The following is a 14,823-nucleotide window of genomic DNA, read 5'->3' as shown; positions in this document are numbered from 1 at the left end:
TTTCTTTAATCCTTCCATATCTTTATGGAGTCAGTTTCTTGTAGACAACATGTAGTTTCAGTTGCTTTTAAAATAATTATTTTAAGAAAGCTTAAAAAGATACAGGAGAACATAGATAACTCAGTGAACTCAGAACAATAAATGAACAAAATGAGATTGTCAACAGAGACATTATCTAAGAGGGCAAATGCATTCCATTATTTCTTATAGGAGTGCCTGAGTTTGAGCCCCATATCTGGTTCTTTCTCCAGCTTCCTGCTAAGGTGTACCCAGGGAGACAGCAGTAGGTGTACTTGAGTCTCTGCCATCCACTCGGGAGATCCAGATTGAATTCTCAGCTCCTGCTCTAGGCTTCCATATAGGGGCTGTTGGTTGTGGCCATTTGGGGAGTGAACCAGCAGATGTGAGCTCTCTGTCTTTCTGCCTCTCAAATAAGTGCATGGAAAAAGAGAGAAAAAAAAGAAAGAAAAAGAACCAAACAACGTAATGAATGCAAATGAAATGAAAAAATGTGCTATGAAGCTTTAACAACAAACTCAATCAAGTAGACCAAACCAATCTGAACTTGACAGTAAAGCTTTTGAAATCATCCAGTTAGAAGTGAAAAAAAAAAATGACACAGTATCAACTGGATTAATAGTCACATTATAGGACAAATATAGATATAGAATGGTAAACTGAATTCAGTAACACACTAAAAGGACACACAGTGGCAAACCGCTGGAGATTGTGGTGGAGGCAGTCATGGCAGGGATGGTAAGGGAAGCACTAGCAACCAGGTCAGCTGGACTAAGCCTTGGAGGAGTCTGGGAATCCTGAGATGAAGGTTCCAGGTATTTATAACAGAGATCAGACTCACTGTACTTCCTTTTTCCTGAGACAGAGGGAAACCCTCCTATGAGACCATTTTATGTTTCAGGCTTCTCTGTGATGGGGGATGTGGTAATGCCAGTAAAGCAAGACTACTTAGGCTAAAAACCACATATACCTTACACACTTCACTTTCCACTCTCCTATACAAGTCATTGGCAAACTCCTGAAAAACAAGAGAAAAATTTAGAGAACATCCACAGGAAAAGGCTGTTTAAGGATGAGTAGAGGTGAGAATCACAGTGCATGTAGAAACTACAAAAGCTAAATATATATGAAAAAGAATACCTTTGGCAGCTCTGACACAGAATTAGTAAATTATACCTCTCACCTTCTTTTGAAACTGTAAGGCTCCCTTTTTCTTTTAGGTTTTTATTTAGAAGATCCCTTATTGTTATAGTAAAACGTAACTCCTAATGCTAAAATCTCCAACATGTACTGTTAAAGGAAGTAGTCTTTTGTGATCTATTCTGTATTTTAATCATGATATTCACTCTGCAGCTTCTCTGTCTTCAAATTGTGACATGCAGTTAATAGTTTAGGATTATATCTTTAACATCACTCTCAGATAGGGTGCAGTGAGTTTTCTTCTATTGGCTATCTCTATTACTTCTCTATGAGAATTTTTTATTGCATTAATACTGAATTATCTACGGAATCTTGGTGAATATAATGCCTCAAATTCTGTTCAATAGCTTAAAAATGTTTATTACACATGAATACCGAAAGGATTCTGTGATATTGTTTCTGCTGTAAAGGATCTTAGAGGTTTGTTGGCAAAGAAATGGATGACAGTATAAGATAACATGTATTTAAATATTATGATAAGTATATAAGTCCTTCACAACTCAAATAAAAAGTGACCTATATAGTAGGTGCTCTCATAAACATTTTATACTTTTTAGAGTATAGACTGTATAGATTTTAACAAACGAAGAAGTTGGGTTACCATCAGTGGCTTTAAGTAGAACAAATTGTTGTGCTGCATTTCAGGAACTAAAGGGAGTTAGACTGGCTAAATCAGAAAATTTAATTTGAGCATGCTTTAAGAAAAAATTGCATTAGAAACAAAGCAAATTGGTGTGGTGTTTGAATGCTAAGTTGGGAATTCATTTTGAAGGCAATGGGAACAAATCTCAAGATGATTTATGATTTTAAAAACTTAATGCAAAATAGTGCAAACATACAGGAAGGTATTAACAAAGCAGTGAACACTTCAAATGCAATCAAAACCTTTGCTGTATACTTTCAGCCCTGACTGCATTCAGCCATTGTCCTGACTATTCTGTAATGTGGCTCTGCATGGTTTTAGATTTTTACTATACATGCATACAGCCCTAAATTTTATATACTATTGTTTTGTAGGATGTTAGTTTTATGTACATTTAATATGCCATTTATAGTTCTTTGCAACTTGTTTTTGTCCATTGTTGATATTTGTGCTTATACATCTTTATAATTATGCCTGTAGTTAATTTCCTTTTCATTGCTGTATAATGTTGTGTGAAGACAGAATATTTTTCCAGTCTTTTAATGGATATTATAATTTCTCCAGATAGTTTTTCCTGTTATGAATAATCACACACGTCTCCTTAGACTCATGTGAGAGAAGTTTCCTGCTGTATCACTTTCAGTAGATCATTTAATCTGTCTAAACCTTAGTTTTATCTGAATGATGAAGGTAAGAATAGTACTTGTTTTTCTCCAGGTTTTTGTATGAATATTAGAAAATATGCATAGAATTATTATGTAAACAACAGTATACTCGGGCTATTACAAATGTCCAGTAACTGCTAGATGCTGTTATTTTGTTTTGGAAGAAACCTTATATTCTCAATAGCTAATGTCATATTTCCTCTATTCTTCATACCTCATTTTTTCTTTAAGATTTTTTTATTTTTATTGGAAAGTCAGATTTACAGAGAAGAGAGACAGAGAGAAAGATCATCTGTCTACTGGTCCATCCCCGAAAGTGGCCACAACGACTGGAGCTGAGCCAATTCTAATCCAGGAGCTAGGAGCCTCCTTTGGGCTCCCCGTGTGGGTTCAGTGTCCCAAGGCCCCAAATGATCCTCCACTGCTCTCCCAGGCCAAAACAGGGAGCTGGATGAGACCTGAGCAGCCAGGTCATGAACTGGTGCCCATATGGGATCCCAACAGGTGCAAGGCAAGGATTCAACCACCAGGCAATGAATGCTGGGCCCCGTCTTCAGACCTCATTTGAAATCTTACATCCTTCATGCCGGTGAACACAACCCGTTACTCATGACAGGGAACATCTCAAACAAGTACAATAGCAATCTATTGTACTACATCAATTTTTGTTAAATGCTTGTTTATACTTTGTTCTTAAACTTGTTCTGCTTTCTTTTTTAGATTCCTGGTTAGCTATTCATGATATTTTTTGTAACATAAATAATCTTTGAAACTGTAGAGCAGACTGTGTTTCTTTGGTTGCCATATCCGTTATGTATAAAGTTGGTATCTTTTCTTCATCATTGAAGCACTGAGCTAGAAATTTGAATGCAGAGGTTAATCCTCAGATTGTTCACTTAAAACCTGTGCTGTGATGCGTGAAATAGTTTTCATGGCTTATGGACCGTTTTTTTAAGAATAATCCAGATTGAAGAGAGTAAAATTCTAGTATGACAATTATATTTATGAGAGTGAAAGTAGCATTCTCATTGATCTAGGGAAGGCCTACTGATTAGGGTGTAAATTAAGGCATGATACAATCTCTAGTACTTTATAGTTTGGCAGCTGTTTTGTACCTATTACTTTTCCACAGGTCCGTTCATTTAGATCTCAGCATTTGCAATCCCTTGAAGTAGACTGAAGTGCTGACATGGGCAGCTTGAATCAGAATGGTACATTTTTGTAACTTGATTTTGATGGTTGGGTTATTTGTACTTCAGTTCCTCAATATTTTTCCAAGAATTTTGTAAGAAAATATAGGCAGGTTTTATAAATTTTCATCTTTTAGTCAATTATCTGCTGTTCATATCCTAGTGTAATAAATAATACCAAGGTTGATAGATAGGCTTGGCTGTTCTCATAGATTTAATGATAGTTTATTCTCTTATAGATTCACTCCCTCATTATTTTCTGAATAAAATAAGCACCTTGATAAATACAGATCCTCTGTCAGTCACTGGTGATTACTTTGAAGCAGTGTACTGTTGTGGAAGACTTGAATGTTGCTATCAAGAAATAGCTCTTAGGCAGTAGCTCCAGAATGAAGCCAAAAAAAATCTTTCAGTCTTAGCCAAAAAAAAGAAAAATGCAATAGTATCTCCATTAAAGCACAAGATGGGTTTAGTGGCATTTGTTATCAGAAACCTTATTATCTTTGTGGAATAATCTAGAAGACACAAGTGTATAGACAAGTGAAATTAAGATGTGTTTTTGTGGGAGAATGCTTGGATATTTTCTATATTATCCAAAGAAGTAGAAACAGGACCAATGAAAATTATGCAGGCATATATTTCAATTGAATCTACAGACCTTTGTTAGTTTTTAGCCACCAAGCTAAGATACCAGGCACAATGAGGGAGCCATAGGAGCTCTTTATTCCAGAGAGTAGCAGCAGGGGAGAGCAGGATCAGGGAGAGAGGAGATGGCAGGCAGCCCGGAATGAAGGGCAAAGGGCATTTTTGAAGCCTAAAGGCAGGGATTCAGAGTATGTGGGTTGGCAGTTCTGCTGTAAGTTCTGCCAGGGATGAGTGTATCAGGGCATTGGTGAGTCGAGCTGCCAGGTGGCCCAGTGGATTGGCTGAGAACACAGTTTAAGCCTAAAGGGCACAGAACTTAGGAGACTTTTAAGAGGATTTAGACCTGGGTGATTTAAGGTAGTGCCATGTAAGCAGGTATTTAAGGTGATGGCTGTGTCCAGGATGGTGGGGTCTCATCAGTTCTTGGGGCCACCATTCAAGTCACTCCTTACAGTATCATAGAACTGTAAAGAAAAAGAGAATCCTCTCTGAGTAGAGTTTTTCTGGCACTGAAAGAGCCATGTATAAATTGGGGGAGCAGTGAGGAGATGGTTGGTCGCATATTTTAAAGGATATTTCTAATATCATAGGAGTAAAAGTCTTTAAGGCCCCTTTACATTCTGAGGCAAATATTCTATTTTTAAAACATGTGTCCCTTTATGTATTGTTAAAGGCAGAGTTAGAGAACAAGAGAAAGAGAGAGATCTATCATGTGTTGGTTCACTCCCCAAATGGCATCAATGGCCAGGGCTGGGCCAGGCTGAATCCAGGAGCTTCATCTGGGTCTCTCTTGTGGATGGCAGGAGCCCAAACATGTGGACTGTTTTCTGCTGCTTTTACTTAGGCCATTAATCAGCAGGGAGCTGAATCAGACATGGAACAGCTGATGGGGCCCAGCACAATGGCTCAGTTGGCTAATCCTCCCCTTATAAGGTGCCAGGATTGTGTATGGACAATGGTTCGTCTTCAGCCACTCCACTTCCCATCCAGCTCCCTGCTTGTGGCCTGGGAAAGCAGTAGAGGACGACCCAAAGCCTTGGGATACTGCACCCAGGTGGGATACCTGGAAGAAGCTCCTGTCTCCTGGCTTTGGATAGGCTAAGTTCCGGCGTTTGCGGTCATTTGCAGAGTGAACCAGGTGATGGAAGATTTTTCTGTCTCTCCTCTCTGTGAATCTGCCTTTCCAATACAAATAATAGACCCTTAAAAAAATTGGATAAGCTTGAATACAAACTGGCACCAAAAGGGGCTGGTACATTTCAGGCAGCGGTTTTACCCACACACCAAAACTCTCTGGTCCCCAAGGCTGAATTCTGATACTAGCCAGATACAAAGCCCTTAACTTGAAACCAGTCTGACTTTTACCCTTTTAAGTTAGGTTTAATAATCATTTGCTTATTAAAAATGAGCAGTTGATCTTCACACCCATTGCTGTTTCTCTCATTTAGTGCTTGATGTTTGAGATGCATAGCTATGCCATTTTTGTTTGTTTTCTTCAATAGTATTTTCCTATTTGCACATTTGGGCATATAGGGTGTATAAACAAAATAAATCCCCTATAAAGAATGATACTGGGCCCGGTGGCGTGGCCTAGGGGCTAAAGTCCTCGCCTTGAACGCACTGGGATCCCATATGGGCACCGGTTCTAATCCCAGCAGCTCCACTTCCCATCCAGCTCCCTGCTTGTGGCCTGGGAAAGCAGTCCAGGACAGTCCAAAGCTTTGGGACCCTGCACCCGTGTGGGATACCTAGAAGAATTTCCTAGATCTTGGCTTCGGATCGGCACAGCATCGGCTGTTGCGCTCACTTGGGGAGTGAATCATGGGATGGAAGATCTTCCTCTCTGTCTCTCCTCCTCTCTATATATCTGACTTTCCAATAAATAAATAAACCTTTAAAAAAAAACCCAAAAGAATGATACTGATGTAGTCAGTCACAGTTTTCCCCGTGTGGCTGTAAGGTGAATTACTGGGAAGAAAGATGAAAAAACAGGAAATGAGGACTGAAAAAACAATTTGGTACTGATAGTTGTGGGCAAAATAATGAAAAGGTAGGGGAAGAGATGAAAAGAAAATACACAAATTGAAGTAATTGGGGATGTATGCATGCTACTTTCTTGTTTAGTACAGGTAGCAGACTGTAACTTCGTTTTGTTCCCTACCCAAATGCAGTGATTCAGAGTTTATAAATAGCCCTGTGGTGATGAGATCTCCCCATGAACAGCTTCTCTAATGCTGATGTCACTATGCAAGGGAAACTTCTGTTCATCTCTTTCCAACCCCTTCTACTGCTTGATCTCTTGGCTTTCACAAAATGAGACATTTTTAAAAAGTCTTTAAAAATTAAGTATATAAAGTAATATTTCCTCTAGGAGAAAGAAACACATCAGTTAACATCTTTTTTAAAGATTTATTTATTTTTATTGGAAAGGCAGATATACAGAAAGGAGAGACAAAGAGGAAAGTCTTACATCTGCTGATTTCACTCCCCAAGTGGCTGCAATGGCTGAGCTGAGCCAATTTGAAGCCAGTAGCCTGGAACCTCCTCTAGGTCTCCCATGTGAGTGCAGAGTCCTAAGTCTTTGGGACTGCTTCCCCAGGCCACAAACAGGGAGCTAGATGGGAAGCAAGGCTACTGGACACCAACCGGTACCCGTATGGGATCCCAGCACATGCAAAGCGAGGACTTTAACCACTGGGTTCCCGGACTGGGCTCAAAGATTAATGTCTTACATTATTTATTTAATATAACATAATGGCAACAACCGCATTATTTTAACTAAGAATTTTTTTTTATAGTTGACATTTAGAACAATCCTATGATCATTTGTGATAAATTTCATTTGTGATGGCGCTAGGTTGATTAGGTCATCCAATGCTTCAGGGAGTCTGGGGTCCTGCAAGAAATTTTTGGAAGTCAGTACATTTTGGGGAAAGATAGTTTATCATTTTTATTAGAGTTTGAAAAAGCTGAAGTAGTCTTATAGTATTAGGTTAAGACCTTTAATTGTTTGCTGTGTATGGACAAGGGGGTATTCAATAAATGCTACATAAAATAATTTATTAGATTCTGTATGTATATAGCCTCATTTAAATCTGTAGATCATTGTATTACTTAGTTTTGAGTTCTGTAGTTTAGTAAGTCCTTTGGATATGAAAAGATGACTATTTAGATTGAATCTGCATGATAACAGAAAAATAGGCTGCATCCTTTTAAAAAAAAAAGATAAACAGTAATATAACATCTGCAGGTGCTAAAAAGTTTGCATAAAATAGAACTAAGAAATTTATTTGGGTTAAAAAAAAATTGAAGGCCTGGCAGGTAGCACAGTTGGTTAAGCCTCTGCCTGAGATCCCATTTGAGTGCTGCTAGTTTAAGTCTTGACTATTCTGCTTCATATGCAGCTCTCTGCTAATGTGGCTGGGCAAGCAGTGGAGTATGGCCCAAGTACTTGGGTCCAGTCACCCTTGTGGGAGACCTGGATGGACTTCTAGGCTCCAACCTTCAGTTTGGCACAGCCCTGGGTATTTCTGCATTTTGGATAGTGCAGCAGTTGATGAAAAATCAGCTTTCTCTCTCTTCACTAACCCTCTTTTTCCCCCCTTTCTATAACTCTGCTTTTCAAATAAGGTAAATAATTCTTTATTTTTTTCCTGGAATACATGCATAGATTTTTTTCATAATAAATATACATTTCCATGAGTATTCTGAACACCCCTCAAGTGTACAATTTCAAAATTTTTTTTGCACCAAAATAAATTGATCTCTTAATTTTCCAGGAACTGTTAAAAAGTGCCTTTATTGAATACTGGATTTGCATATAAAATGAAAGCTATTGATTTGTATGCCTCATATTGAGTGGCATGGTGAGGTTTGCGCTAGGCCTTCAGGGAAAGGCAGAGCTTATCTAAGTGTGTTATTTCAGCAGTGATTTTTCTGGGTACCTGCTGTGTAGCAGCTGGTGTCAGGAAAAGGGGAAGTCATTGCAATGGGGACAATGGAATGAATGAATGAGGGCATGAGGGAAGAATGTAGTTACTGTGTTTGGGAGCTAGAAAAGACAACTTGGTTATGTCACAAGACATAAGAAAGGACATAGAAATAATATTGCTTGTGGAGTTGAGAGAACAAAGAAATGCTTTATAAAGGTAAATTACATGTAGTTCTAATGTGTAGCATCTTAATTCTAATCTGACATGTCTGAAAATCATGTTTAAGTAGAATATTAGTGTCTCTTAAGAAGAATACTCTCAGTATCGCTTTCCCATATCTCCACAAGGTAAATATGTGATTATTTTTTGTAAATATGGCATGCATATGTTCATGTGTGTGTGTGTGTGTGTGTGTGTGTGTGTGTCTTTGTTGACATTTAGTGTGTTTGCCTTGATCAGCATGATTTCTGGTAGAATCTTTTAAAATTTATTTATTTGAAAGGTAGAGTGAGAGATAGGGAAAGAGAGAAAAATCTTCTATTCACTGGTTCATTCCCAAATGGCCACAGTGGCCAGGGCTGGGCCAGCCTGAAGCCGGATGTTAGGAGCTTCTTCCAGGTTTTCCACGTTGGTGCAGGGAACCAAGTACTGGAGCCGTCTTCTGCTGCTTTCCCAGGTGCATTAGCAGGAAGCTGGATCAGAAGCAGAAGAGCCGAGACTTGAATCAGCACCCATATGGAATGCTAACATTGTAGATGGTGTCTTAACCCACTATGCCAGCCCCAATCTGGAAGATTTAAGGACCTGTTTATTAAAATAATTGTATTCCCTGTATACATTTTTATGCTTAATTTTGTGCTTCCCAGATTTTTATTTACCTAAGATAAACTTTAAATACTTTAAGTGTTGCTTAGCAATAATTAAATCACAATTATTGAATGATAAGAATTCAAAACTTCCAAAGTAATTTTATTGTTTTATACAGCATCATAATTAAAGTACTCAGTACTTGGAATACTTCAACATTAATGCTGTATTATTTAATAATACAGTCACACAAAACTGGGTAGTTATTTGTTCTGGTTAAGTTGAAATTGACCTTTTAAATGCTAGAACTGTAATTTTGAACAAAATTCAATCTTACATTTAGTGTGAATTCCCATCATTCTTAAGCCAGAGAGCTAAATCTCTTCTTCATCCTTCATTGTGTTCAAGTCTTTAGTTTTGCCAATGGTAAGATGTTTTGACTGTTCTGAACATGCAGATGTAAATATAGATATTTAACCTGAATTGATATTGAACTCAGAAATAGCCTTAGAAAGTAATTTTGAAAAGGTTTCTGGTGTCATTTGCTCTTTTTCCCCCATAAACAGGAAATGAAATAAATACAGTTTCTGAGTTTTGTGGGCAGTGTGACATGCTTAGTAAATCAAATGCGGCCTTTTTCCAAGTGTTTTTCTGCCTTCTAAAGGTCACTGCAGATGACTTGTGTTCTTTTAGTTGCCCACCCCATTCAGAATAGTCTGCTTTCTACACTGCTAAAATACATTCTGAAGTATTGTAGGCATGCAATGAGTGTTAATTGCTTACACCTCTCTTACTAAAATTAAAGTGGGTTTATGTCATCAGCATATTCGTCTTCAGATTATTTTGTTTCAAGATACTCTGCTGGTCACCACTTTCTCTTAGTGTTTCTTAATCTGTAATTTTCTTTTTTAATCATTTATTTTTACTTGAAAGCCAGATTTTGCTGAGAGAAAAACAGTGAGATAGTGAGAAGGTCTTCCATCCATTGGTTCACTCCACAAATGTCTGCAATGACCAGAGCTGAGCTGATCTGAAGCTAGAAACCAGGAGCTTCTGCATCTCCTATGTGGTGCAGGGTCCCAGGCTTTGGGCCATCCTCTGTTGCTTTCCCAGGCCACAAGCAGGGAGCTGGATGGGAAGTAGAGCAGTTGGGACACAAACCAATGACCATGTAGGATGCTGGCACTGATAGACATAGGATTAGCTAGTTGAGCTATCACACTGGCCTCAATGTTTAATACCTCGCACTTTGCACCATTTGAAGTTACATTCACTATTTTTTATTCATTTTTAAAATTGATTTGAAAAACAGAGGCACATATCTTTCATCTCCTCCCTGGTTCACTCCCCAGATGTCTACAATACCCAGGGCTGGTCCAGGTCAAAACCAGGAATTCAAAATGCAGACTTAATTTCCCACTTGGGTGCCAGAAATGGAAGTACCTGAGACATCATCTGGTGCCATTAGAAGTGTGCCTTAGCACAAAGCTGAAATCAGAAGTAGAGGCGCTGAAACTCAAGTCCAGGCACTCTAATATGGAATATAGGTGTCCCAAACCACATCTTAACTGCTGTGTGAAACACTCTCATTCATAATGTGAGTAATAGAGCAGAAAGATGCAAGAACCCAAGTCACTGAATCAGGAAGTCCTCAAGCTTGGACTACTTCTAGGGTTCTGTTGTGTGGGGAGTAAATTTTTTTTTTTTCATTGTTGAAGCTAGTTTGAGTTGGACAATCCAAAACTTCAGCCAGCAGCATCCTACATAATACCTGATATTATATAATATTGTGGAGATTTAAAAAGACTTTATAGAACACCTGGAACTTAATAAAATTCCTCAAACATTGAACACGCTGTTTTCAAAGATCTCTTATATTTTCAGACATTCTGATGAGGAACGGCACAGTTAGCTTAATACTACCGGAACACAGGGCTGTTTTGTTTCCCATTGGTAACTGTATGGTTAGTTCCTTTCCCAGCCATGGTGTACTTCTGCCTTACCTCTTTACTGCTTTTACTTTTTTGGTGTTTGTATTTGTAACCTGTCTTTCTGTAAGACAACTAGTCATTTGGAGTGCCCTTGCCTGTAATACTCAGCTGTTTGGTTCTTCCTTTGGATTGGTTGCTGGATGTTGAGAGGCAGATATCTGACCAAAGAGACTTTGAGATTAGAGCTTTTGTTAGAACTCTTCTAGATGCCTGTAAGTTCTAGGTAACTGAATTACACTATACCCTTAAAAGTATAGCTTGTAAAGAAGACAGTTTTTCCCAAATCTGCTCAAAAAAACAAAATAAATCTCTTGGCTGCTGCTGTGAGTCAGCAGATAAGGCTGCCACCTAAGGGCCTGTTTGAATCCCTGCTACTGCACTTGCGATCCAAATTCCCGGTAATGTGCCTGGGAGGCAGTGGATGATGGTTCAAATCCTTGAACTTCTGCCACCCACTCAGGAGGCCTAGATGGCATTCTAGGCTCCTGGTTTTTGTTTGGCACAGCTCCAGCCATTGTAGCCATTTGGGAAAGTGAACCACTAAATTGAGGATCTCTTTTCTTATCTGTTTCTCCCCCTCTCTTTGTCAGTCTGTCTTTCAAATAAATAACATAAAACTTTGAAGAAAGTTAATCAATTTACTTAATAGGTAATTCATTTGGGGGCATTTTTAATTGCTTTTTGACACAGTTTGATAGGCACTTGGGTCTCCCTTCTCCTCCCAAGTTCCCTCCCTCCCCACGGTTCTCCCCTCCAGTCTCACAGCAGATGTCTTTCGTGAATTTTCACAAGTCCATCATGCTGCCGCTGAGGTGTCTCCCAACATCATAGGAGATAATCATTTCACTGTGAGTCCATTCTTGTGCAGCATGCATGAGGACTTACTTCTCTCTGTTCCTACCTTTGAACATATTAATTTCTGCTGCACTTCATAGTCCACTATGGGGAAAAATGGTGAAACTTCATTCCCATGAAGTTGACGAACATAGAACAAAGGTATCAATGTGCCGCTAGGGTGGTATTCCTGTAGGAATACATGTGAGCCTGTGTCCCGTCTGTTACTAATAAGGACCAGATCATTGTTACTTGTGGGCAGTAGCAATAACAGTGATAAAAAGCACATTGACAATCTTAGTTGATTATAATCAGTCTCTTATGGATGACTGATTAATGCATTACATCACAAGATCTTACTACAAAAGGTACAAATAACTAAGAGATGCAATAAGGCAAAATTCATGTGTAAAATCCTTAGATTTGAGAGCATATTATCTTACATTAGAGCAAACATATGATATCTGACCTTTTGGGATTGGCTCATTTCCCTTAGCATAATGGTCTCCAGCTTGGCCCATTTGGCCACAATTGTATTTCATTTCTTTTTAGTAGCTAAGTACTATTCCATAGAGTACATGAACCACAGTTTTTTTTATCCAGTCCTCTGTTCTTGGGCATTTAGGTTGTTTCTATGTTTTTGTGATTATTGATTGTGCTGCAATGAACATAGAATGAGTTCGGAACAATTACCTCCCCTTTTATTGTTTTGAAGAGTTTATACAGGATTGAGGTCAGCTCTGTTTGGAATGCTTTGTAGAATTCAGCAGTGAAACCGTTTGGGCCTGGGTTTTTCTTAGTTGGGAGGGCTTTATTTATAGATCCAATCCCTGCCTCTGATACAGGTTTGTTTAGGTTTTCCATTGCTTCTTCGCTAAGTTTTGGTAGATGGTTTGAGTCTAGGAACCTAATCCATTTTGTGGATGTGTTGCTGGGGGTTTCTGGGACAGCTGTGCCTATCTGATGACCTGTGTGTTACTAAGGCAGAAATGTACATGCAGTGACCCTGCTTGTGAGTGGGTGTGAAGGTATGTCTTTGACCTGCCTTTTTCAGGTAGCAGGTGGATTGTGAGGATACTTTTAAAACGTCATGCGCCCATCACAGCTGAGCAACCAAAATGTTTATCAGCTGCTGCCACCTTGTGGACAACCGGAACTTTCATTGTTTTCGGCGCTTAAATGTCCCCTCCTTTCCCAGTCCCGGGTGGGGATAATTCTGCTACTTCTGCACTCAGGGCAAGTGCCTCCCAGCTTCTTCTCTATGTGCAAACACCTTCGCTGCTTGGTGCCTCCGTGGTTTCTGCTCGCTGGGTGGTCATCTGGTGTGAGAGTATCCCTGCTGCTTTTTCAGTGTGCAATCAGCAGGCACAATCTCCTCTCTTTACTGCCTGGCTCTGAGGCAGCTCACCCTACCTTGCCTCCGCTTTCGATGGGCAAGTGCTATGTTCACTCCCTGCACTTGCAGATCCGTTGTCAGTGGCCTACATGGCTCCTGCCTGGCTGGCAGGCGGCTGCTCAACCTGCATACTAATCCTGTTCATTCCTAGTATTCCTACTCATGTTGTTCTGTGACCGACAGAAACCTCTGCCCCTGAGGGACTCCATGTCACCCTCTCAGGTTAATTCGGGTGTGTCTCTTGGAGACTCAGGCATCAGAGCCCTTGGGTGCTGGTGGATTCCAGCTTCACCCCGCCTGCCTCTGACTCATATGGTTCACTCTCCGTTTACCCTCTCCCCAATATCATCCCTTCCTCCAGCAGAGGCTGCCTGGGTCTGTGTCTGTGGCTTTCTCAGCCTGGCTTTCTTTCACTAGTGTCCTGCCCGAGGTTCCCTCTGCCTCCCTTTGTCTCTTACGGGTAGGCAAAAAGTTCTGTTGAGATTTTCCCTCTGTCGATTCGTGACTCACCAGTTTTTGACAACATCTCTGTTTGCCCTGGATGGCGTCCGCTTTCACCTACACCAGCTATAGATCACGGTCATGAGCATGCTTTGTGGCTTTCTTCCCCTGTGAGACACTTGCCTTGGTCGTACCAGCTCCTGGGGACTTCGGACACCGTTCCCAGCAATTCTCTTCTTCTGTTCTCTGCTTAGCTGAATCCCATCCCTGTCCCTCTGCTCGCTCTCAGCTACACCAGCCTTCCAAGGTCGGCCATCTTAGAAACTCTGACACACCAATTTTTTTAAATTAAAAATAAATATGGTAACATATGGAAATGTTTTGTGTGAAGAATGCCCACGTCCCACACCAAAGTGCTTGCACATTAGTCCCAGCTGCATTTGCCATTCTTGCTTCTTGGTAGTACATACCTGAAGGCTGTCAGGTCCTGCTAACCATGTGGGAGATAACAGGTTGAGTTCCTAGATCTTGGGTTTGATCTGGCTCTGTCCTGCCTGTTGCAGGCATTTTGGAAGTGAACCAGGGTTAGAATAGTGTCATCTAAGAAAAAATATTTCTTTTCTATTTGAAAGACAGAGTTACAGAGAGAAGGAGAAACAGAAAGTTCTTCCCTACTCTTACTCTCCAAATGGCTGCAGTGGCTGAAGCTGATCTGATCTGAAGCTAGGAGCTTCTTCTGGGTCTCCCACGTGAATGTAGGGGCCCAAGGACTTGAGTCATCCTCTGCTGCTTTCCCAGGCCATAAGCAGGGAGCTGAATGGGAAGTGGAGCAACCAGGACATGAACTGGTACCCGTATGGGATGCCAGCCCTGGAGGCGGAGGTTTAGTCTACTACACCATAGTGCCAGTTTCAGAAAAAAACCAGCTTTTGTTATAGAAAGTTTTTTTTCCTCCTCTTTATTTTATATTGTGATTGTACTAATGTTTCCATAGTGTTACTAGACTAGAAGTTATAACATTTGTATTTGAATATTTTATGAATGTTATTTTAGTAAATTGT

General features: G+C 39.9%; 1 protein-coding gene across 1 annotated transcript in view; it reads left to right on the top strand.

The window, feature by feature from the left end:
• APOOL (apolipoprotein O like) overlaps nucleotides 1–14,823 on the top strand; it is an 82,852-nt gene that overhangs the window by 11,151 nt on the left and 56,878 nt on the right. The gene's annotated exons all lie outside the window — the stretch shown is intronic.

The sequence above is a fragment of the Ochotona curzoniae genome, unplaced genomic scaffold, assembly GCF_017591425.1.
Source record: "Ochotona curzoniae isolate NIBS_2020 unplaced genomic scaffold, NIBS_Ocur_1.0 scaffold_1852, whole genome shotgun sequence".
Taxonomy (NCBI): Eukaryota; Metazoa; Chordata; class Mammalia; order Lagomorpha; family Ochotonidae; genus Ochotona; species Ochotona curzoniae.
The sequence above is the reverse complement of the archived record's forward strand: the minus strand, read 5'-3'. Positions and strand labels throughout refer to the sequence as shown.